The 9,390-nt window shown below is 44.0% G+C and overlaps 1 long non-coding RNA gene across 1 annotated transcript; it reads left to right on the top strand.

Annotated features, from left to right (window-relative positions):
* The first annotated feature begins 3,615 nt into the window (after positions 1-3,615).
* Positions 3,616-8,737, top strand: LOC109291973. Its single transcript, XR_002096005.1, has 3 exons — positions 3,616-3,929; positions 6,347-6,350; positions 8,727-8,737. It is a non-coding gene; the product is annotated as an uncharacterized LOC109291973 (long non-coding RNA).
* Positions 8,738-9,390: the final 653 nt, after the last annotated feature.

Genomic DNA, 9,390 nt, shown 5'->3' with positions numbered 1-9,390 from the left:
GAAGAAATGTAAACCTTCTGGGAAAGCCACACATCTTTTACACTGACAGTAACCTTTTCATTGAAACACAAAATGAGCAATTTAAAGAAACAATGAAGGCCTTTCACCCTAGATATATTCTTTCTGACAGGTTTACATGTGACAGTTCACTAGCAGCTGCAGCTTGTGAAGAAACAAGGAAAATAAGAAGAAGAACTAAAATAATCAACTCTGAAATTAGCAGAAGTTGGTAGAAGTAATTTGATGATGGTTACAATCTCTTGGAGATTTATATGTTCATATTTAGAATTTAGATTTTTTTTATCTTGGATAAAACCACAGAATTTTTTGTCTAAGCTGCTGGAATACCATCCAAGAATGTCAAAAAAGAATGACACAGAGGTCTTTGCCACTATTTTTGACAATGAAATCAACATGGAAAAAATTGAAAGGTTCCCAGATGTGATACCCCTCAATTTTTGAGACATGCATTACATTATATAATCCTTCTACAGAAAGAAGCAATGGCAGCACTGTACTAAAAGTTAAAATCGGAAAGCCTTTCTGCACTCATCATTAGTGTTCCCGTTTTCCAGTGACACTAAATGGAACTCTTGGGAACTCCATATCTAAACTGACATTTTAGTATCATATATGTGGTGAGATGGGGACGGTAAAAACAAACCCCCAAAATCCTTTTTTTGGACATTTTAAAAATCTGGCTTGCTCTAGTTAGTATTCCTGTTCTTTGTTACTAACATGAAGACAAAGATAAGTCTAGAACTCTTGCATATGATTCATCCCAAATACAAGGTTGTAAGTTCAGCTTGAAATGAGAAAGGGAGGTTGAGATAAATTAGCTGGAACATCATTCTGAGCTTCTTCCTTCTCTTGACGGTTCAAAAGAACATTTGCAATTAAAGATCCAGATCTCTGCTGCACTGAAACTAATGAGGTTGCACAATTATCACTGCTGGCATAATTTGTGTTTAGGCTGTTAACGATGTTAACAAAAGTGTTACCTAAGGCCTAATTTAGCCTGCAGAAGCTTTTATTGCTGGTGATAATGTGAAGGTGGAAAGGAACCCAGTTTAGACCTCAGAGCCCAGATAGAATTTTTAGAGCTGGCAGCCAAGAAACATCTTTTTGTTTAGGTATCCAAGTTGTAGCCATATTGGTCTAGAGGCAATCGGGACTCGTGGTAGAGGTGATTATCTTTTATTAGACCAACTAGATTTTTGCAAAATTTAAGACTTTTTTTGCAGAAATCTAGTTGGTCTAATAAAAGATATCACCTCTAGCACAAGTCCTGATCTTTTTGTTTATACGTTGGAAATATGTGGTAGGGAAGCTTCTGAGAGGCAATAAACATGAATCTCCTTAGTGTCATTTTATAAAACCACTTTTCAAAGGAGGACACTAGGGCTTGGTCTACATTCCTTAGTTTTGATAGCAGAACTATGACTGTCTATGCACAATTTGGATAGGAACCAGCATTCTGAGCAAAAGTAGCATTGTGCCACCTTGCAGCACCATGTATGTAAAGATGTATCCGTGCCTTCTGCCAGCTGCTGTGATCCCTTGAGCTGCTGGTGCCTTCCCAGGCTTTATTCCACCAGAACTTCTGACAGTAAAAATAACCTAGTGTAGGCAAACTCAACTGATTTTTCCAGTGAAATGTTGTTGGATGAGTCAAACGTGAAAATATATTTAGGCATAAGTACAACACACAAGATATAAACAATGAAGTATAGAAATACAAGACATCACTTAGGTCAAAAACATAAGAGAACCTTTTGAAGAGTAACACTGTCTAAGGGCAAATGAAAAACAAGAGTTTAAAAAACCACTATGTTCGTTTACTAATATAGTTATACTTGTTCAGAGACTTGGTCGGTATTCAAACTATGAACACATACATTTTTCTTATTTCTAGCGAGTGAAACAACTACATACTTATTGGGCACATCTACATGTTCATAAATGCCCCTTAGATATTGTGCATTTAGTTCAGTACTTTCTTAAAGTACTAACTAAATGCACAGTACGTAAAGTTACTGTGCAGTAGCACCAGTGCACGGTTTAGTGACACTTACTGCATATTAACCTAATACCACTGCACAGTAGGCTATTAGCATGGTTTTTGCTGTGGCACATTACTGCACAGTGTTATTAGGCTAATGAGCAATAAACGCCTTGTGTACATGCACCCAGTGACTTGGTATCATCCAACATACATACTCTAGGTGCGTTTCAATAAATGGCTGTTGAATTGCCTCAAGTACATACACTTTTAATCTTTAACCAATTGGTTTTTTTAAATTTATTTAAGCAGAAAAAAATCTGGAAAATTCCTCAACACTTGGAAATGATTTATTTTCCTTTGGATAATTGACATGCATATGTTTGTATGTGGGGGTGGGGAAGGGCTATGTATAATTAAATTTAAACCAACTAAGAAATATCTCAAAGAACATTTTTTTTCCAGAACTAGCCTCTGAAAACTAGGCATCAGAGTGAGAATACCTCCTGAGCCATAACTATAGCGTAACGATTTCAGTACATACAGTGATGCTCTTCATGCTATTTTGTCCTAATTATGCTGATTTATGAGTCATCACCTAATGAGTTTTCATTTTACCTATGACTGACTGCCCAGCAGGTGGCACACTTTTGATCCAAGTGTCAGATCTTGCTGAAATTAACGCTTTCTGCTTAGATTAGGAAAATAGGTCCCTTAATGCTCTGCAGATAATTTATATCTGATTACCTGAATTATCAGAGAGTATAAGGATTACTTACTGCAGAATAAAAAATATCAAATTAAATGCATTATTCAACCAATTGCATCATGCTGTGCTTCTGACATTACCAGGAAAGATAATATATTTTTTTCTAACAGCTCAATAGAAAATGCCAGCCAGAGAGTGTTCTTTGCTGAAGATGGAAGCTGGGAAAGGAACTATAAAAGATTGTGGATGATGATAACTATTCATTTAGGCACAAATGCACTGAATTTCTTATCAAAATGATTCGTACCTCAAGGTTAGACAAGCATAACAACCTGTGTAGGGCTATATAACATCTAATACTAATTGCAGTGTTGCTTAAGTGCTCGTTTTCCAATGCCAGGGCCTCTATATGCATTTCACGTCCCTTTCACCACACTTCTGTTTCATTCTCTGCCCCATTTGAGGACTCTGTGTCCCACTATTCCCCCATGCTAGGAGACGGGCAGTCCTCTATTTACCTCATTACTACTTCTTGGCCGACTTGTATCTAGAGTGTTGTTTTTGTAAGTCAAGCTTGTTGCACACACCAGGAACTATGGATATCCATCCACTTCTCCCTATGAACTTCTCCCCTGCTCCTGCTGAGGGACATATGTCATAATTTAAAACACTCTCTCTTCTTTTTCCCCAAGTGATCAGTCATCCAGGGTTGTCAACACTGTAGCCAGGGAAATACAGGTTTCTCTCACTCTATGCTGTATATGTGTTTCTAAAAAAGGGCGTATAACTCGAATTTGCATAAAGGGAACCCACTTGACCATGTAACAAATAGGAATACATTTCGAGACTGTGACTGTAGTGACCCCCAGACCCATTTCTACCACTTTTACAAGTCAATTTTGGTATTTGCCAATGGCAGGCAGTACGCACAAGCACAGGGCACTATCATAATGGGAATGGCAACTACAGAAACACGTATTGCAGACGAGTGAGGAGTACAGATCCACAGAGCTGACTATATTTTGGTGCACGTCAGTCCCACAATGCATCACACAAAGAAGCTGACTGTGGGCTTCCATCACACCGATCGGATAAGAGTGAATTTACTTTGCATATAATGAATTTTTGGTATGAAAAGGGTCATTGTATAAGAGCGAATTCGCACATACAGAATCCTCATAAAGCAAGGGAAGCCTGTAATATCAAGAAGAATTTAGTGTCTTACTTTGTTAAACCACTAAATAATCCAGTGGATTTTAAGTTGCATACAGCATTAATAATTTCTTTTTGAATGTTCAAGGGGAACCTTGAAAAGTCAGCATGCTCCTGTATGGCAGCAAAAAATTGGTTACAGTAAACAGACTAATCTTTTGCATCATTAATCATTAAAGAAAATGGGGAAATTCATTCCAGTTGTTCTACTGATAGTTAATTTCCTTAATGAGACCCTAGTATTCTTAAGTGGTTGGTTGGTTTAGCAATGGAAAGTATCTGAGATCATGTGACACGGGGACACCCCAGTGTAACAGTATGCAAAATTTACCAATTTAGCTTGTGCTTCTTTATTTAATATTTCTAGTTGGTGAAGATATGTGGAATTTTTTCTGTCCCTGCAAGAATAGCAATCGTTACCAGCTTTGTTAAATAAAGTTTGGGGTCAGGAGCTATGAGATGATTTATCTCTTAAATTCTACTCGTATATATTAAATGTAAGCAGGTTAAAAAAGTTAATGTATTTTAAATTCAGAGTGGATGAAACTTAAAAAGTTCATATGTGCCTTTGCCTTTTCCTGATCCTGGGAAAAGCCAGGAGCCAGTTTTGCCTTTGACAAAGTAACGTCAACACGACTGCAACTTATGCTGACTTCCACTGGTCTCTAGACTCCTGGCAGATGTTAAAACAATGGGTAATGGACATAATAGAACCATAGAAAGCTAGGTTTGGAAGAGACCTCAGGAGGTCATCTAGTTCAACCCCCTGCTCAAAGCAGGACCATCCCCAACTAGATTACCTCAGCCAAAGCTTTGTCTAGCTGGTTCTTGGAAACCTCCAAGGATGGAGCTTCCACCACCTCTCTGGGTAACCTGTTCCAGTGTTTTACTACCCTCCTAGTCAGAAAGTTCATCCTAATATCTGACCTAAGCTTCCCTTGCTGCAACTTGAGACAGTTGCTCCTTGTTCTGTCATCTGCCACCACTGAGAATAGTCTAACTCCATCCTCTTTTGAACCCCCCCCTTCAGGTAGTTGAAGGCTGCTATTAAATGCACCCTCAGTCATCTCTTCTGTAGACTGAATAAGTCCAGTTCCCTCAGTTTTTCTTCATAAGTCAAGTTCCCCAGTCCCCTCACCATTTTTGTTGCCCTCTGCTGGACTCTTTCCAATTTATCCATACCCTTTCTGTAGTGAGATGCCAAAAACGGAACACACTGCTCCAGATGTGTCCTCACCAGTGTTGGATAGAGGGGAATAATTGCTTCCTTTGACCTACTGGCAGTACACCTACCAATACAGCCCAGGATGCCATTAGCCTTCTTGGCAACAAGAGTACACTGCTGGTTCACATAAAGCTTATTGTCTACTGTAACCCCCAGGTCCTTTTCTGCAGAGCTGCTGCCCAGCCAGTCAGCCCCCAGCCTGTGCTGGTGCATGGGATTGTTCTGTCCTAAGTGCAGCTCCCTGTTGAACCTTATGCGATTTTTTTGTTTGTTTGTTTGGGGGGGGGGAGGGGCAATCCTCCAATTTGTCTAGGTCGCTTTGAATCTTAGCCCTATCCTCCAGAGTATCCGCTACTCCTCCCTGCTTGGTGTCATCTGCAGACTTGCTGAGGGTGTGCTCTATGCCATCTTCCAGGTTGTTGATGAAGACACGGAGCAAAACCAGCCCCAGGACTGACCCTTGGGGCACTCCACTTGATACCAGCTGCCAACTAGACATTGAGCCATTGATTACTACCCTCTGAGCCTGATGCTCCAGCCAGTTTTCTATGTACTTTACATTCCATTCATCCAGCCCATACTCCTTAACTTGCCTGTGAGAATGTTGTCAAAGACCATATCAAAAGTCTTGCTAAAATCATCCACATCCACAGATCCAGTCATCTCATCGTAGAAGGCAATCAGGTTGGTCAGGCATGACTTGCCCTTGATGAATCCATGCTGACTGTTTCTAATCAGCTTCTTCTCCAGGTGCTTAGAAATAGATTCCTGGAGGATCTGCTCTATGATTTTTCCAAGACTGAGGTGAGACTCACTGTTCTGTAGTTCCCTGGATCCTCCTTTTCCCTTTCTTAAATATGGGTACTATGTTTGCCCTTTTCCAGTCATCAGGGACCTCTTCTGACTGTCATGAGTTTTCAAAGATGATAGCCAGTGACTCTGCAGTCACATCAGCCAACTCCGTCAGCATGCTTCCATGCATCCTGTCTGGCCCTATGGATTTGTACACATCCAGCTTTTCTAAGTAGTCCCTAACCTGTTCTTTCACCACTGAGGGCTGCTCACCTCCTTCCCAAACTGTGCTGCCTGGTGCAGTAGTCTAGGAGCTGTCCTTGCCTGTGAAGAGTTAGGCAAAAAAGGCATTAAATATGTCAGGCTTTTCTGCATCCTCCATCTCAAGGTTGCCTCCCCCATTCAGTAAGGTACCCAAACTTTCCCTGGTCTTCCTTTTGCTACCAACATACTTGTAGAAACCCTTCTTGCTACCCTTCACCTCCCTTGCTAGCTGCAACTCCAGTTGCGCTTTGGCTTTCCTGACTTCATCCCCGCATGCCCAAGCAATGCTCTTATATTCTTCCTTGGTTATTTGTCTAAGTTTCCATTTCTTATAAAATTCTTTTTTGTGATTTAATGCATGGCAAGACATGTGACTCTTGAGATCAGGGAGTCCTATTATTTTAATGGAAATCTTGCAACCCAGTTGGGGTTAGCAAAGGTTGTGTCCAGGGGACCTGAGGGGCTCCCCCTGCTGGGGAGTTTAACCTTCCCTTGTGCCTGGTAGCTAGGATTGCCAACTCTGACTGAAGCTATTCCAACAGATTTTTTTTTCCCAACATGATGTAATGTCATTAATGGGGTGCACCAATAAAGATTTTTTGGGGCTGATACAGATGTTCAGTGGGGTGGGGGGGCACATCGAGGTTCCCACAGTGAGGGAGGGGGTGGGACTGGAGCAGGGGGCAAGGGCAGGCACTGCATAGCTGAGGTGGAGCGCAGGATGGAGCTGCTAGTGGGTTGACTGGGCAGCCTATACCGCTACACACACCCTGGGAGGGCACAGGGGTGCATGAGACCTTGGATCTATGCGTGGGGTGAGGGTGGGCTGCCAGTGCAGGCTGGGGCCAGGGTGACATAGAGTTCTTTCTGGCAGGCGGATGGGCAGCTGCACTTGTGGCGGATGGTGGCAGCACTGGGAGGGAGGTTGTGGGGGGGCTGCACCACCCCAAAAGTTGCTGTAGCCCCCCTTCCAGCGCTGCTGTCACCCACCGTGAGTGCAGCCTCAGCTCAACCCATTTCCTTCCCCCTGGAAGACCTTGGCACTGCCCCCAGGCCCAGTCCACACCAGAATTGCCCTTGCCCCATGCGCAGATCCAGGGGCACACCCCCCCATGGCTCCCCGAAGGTGCATGCTGCAGTGGGAGCTGCCACTCTCTCCCCGCACCCCCTGGATGAGCTGCTCACGGCTCTGTCCTGTGCGCCTCCCCAGCTGGGCATCACCTGACCAGTCACAGCGCCACTCCCTCCCTCACTGCTGGGGCCTCAATTTGCTCCCCCCCACACCCCTTCCCTCACAACAGAGTTACCAGCCAGACCCAGCTGCTCGCCATGCTGCCAGGCTGTGCTCTTGACTGCCTGCATTCTGCACTGTGGCTGCGTGCATACATGGGGCATTTATCAGTGACATTATTGGCCACATCAGCCAAAAAAAAGCCGATTGTCAATTTTCCTTATATCAGTGCTGATCTGATATGGGACCAATGTAGCAGTGTACCTCTAGTCGTTAATTGTACTGTTCAACCCCTTCACAATATCACTGTCCTGGATTGCTTTCAGTAGTCACTAGGAGATGGATGCAGATTCCGGTAGACTCATGGCCAATCCAGGAAGGTTAGTAACCCTACTGGCAGCCCTGCCAGGCACAGACAAGCTCCCTTGGGAGCTATAAGGCAAAGAGTGTCGAAGTGCTGGGTTGCAGTGAGCCATGCAGTTCACCGTGACCCTGCATGTTGCTTGCCTAATCTGAGCATGCATGTGCAGAGCAAGGCATGTTGAAATTTCAGGTCATGGTGAGACCTGTCACCCTGCACCACCTGATGGTTTCTTCATTTACACCAAAAATCATGTGGTGCAGCCCCATGCTCCACCTGTCTCTTGGCCTTGTACATGAACCAAGACAAGGGGCTTTTACCCTCATGTTGGGCTTGTCTTTTATTCAACTAAATACAGTAACAGATTAATCATGTCATAAGCGTAATGCGGCTAGTAAAGTGACGAAAATGCTGGCTTGCATCCATAGATGCTTCTCAAGCAAATCCCAGGACGTCATTCTCCTCTTGTACTCGGCCTTGGTGAGGCCGCAGCTGGAGTACTGCATCCAGTTTTGGGCTCCACAATTCTAAAAGGATGTGGAGAACCTTGAGAGAGTCCAGAGAAGAGCCATGTGCATGATCAGAGGTCAGGAACTCAAACCTTACGGCAACAGGCTGAGAGGTATGGATCTCTTTAGCCTGGAAGAGCGCAGGCTCAGGGGTGATCTGATGGCCACCTATAAGTTTATCAGGGGTGACCACCAGTATCTGGGGGAACGTTTGTTCACCAGAGCGCCCCAAGGGATGACGAGGTCGAATGGTCATAAACTACTACAAGACCATTTCAGGCTGAACATAAGGAAGAATTTCTTCACTGTCTGAGGCCCCAAGGTCTGGAACAGTCTGCCATCGGAGGTGGCTCAAGCACCTACATTGAATACCTTCAAGTGCAAATTGGATGTGTATCTTGCTGAGATCCTATGACCCCAGCTGACTTCCTGCCCTTTGGGTGGGGAGCTGGACTTGATGGTCTTCCGAGGTCCCTTCCAGCCCAGTTGTCTATGAAATCTATAAAATGTCTGCCAGGGCCCTTAGGGAACCTTATGCCTGAGGAGACTTCTAAAATGCAGCGTGCTCCTCAACCTGCTTCCAGGATCAGGATGTTTGGCCACAGATCCCTCCGCCCCAGCCCCACCAATGCACCTTTATTTGGCTCAAATGGGCCAGCCGAGAATTTAGTCTTCAGTTATTAAAGAACATTTGTTCATCTACTGATGCTTTGGATATTAGTTGGTGGAATATGTTTTGTCACTCAGCACCTTCAAGGTCTAAGGTTCACTAGCCATCTCTGTCCGTGACTGGACAGATACCAGCTAGGGACAGATATTCAAAAAGCCTGAGCCTGAATTGAATCAATCTTGGCAGGTTAGTCTAACCTGGCTAGCTGAACCCATTTGTAAACCTAAAGACATCCCCTCTGGACTGAAGAAATGCAGCCATGTGCCTGCAGTGGCTCAGGCTAGAAGATAAGGGTTGCTAAAACAGCCCTCCCTTCCCTTTGACAGTGCTGAGCTGAGAAGGGGCATGGCCAGACCCCAGCAGGACGCTTTAATTAGGGAGGGTTCCCTGCTGTCCCCCCCCCCCCCCCCACCTT

This window comes from Gavialis gangeticus, unplaced genomic scaffold, assembly GCF_001723915.1.
Source record: "Gavialis gangeticus isolate Ggan-Ray unplaced genomic scaffold, GavGan_comp1, whole genome shotgun sequence".
Taxonomy (NCBI): Eukaryota; Metazoa; Chordata; order Crocodylia; family Gavialidae; genus Gavialis; species Gavialis gangeticus.
Note: the sequence above shows the minus strand (reverse complement) of the source record. Positions and strands in the feature narration are given on the sequence as shown.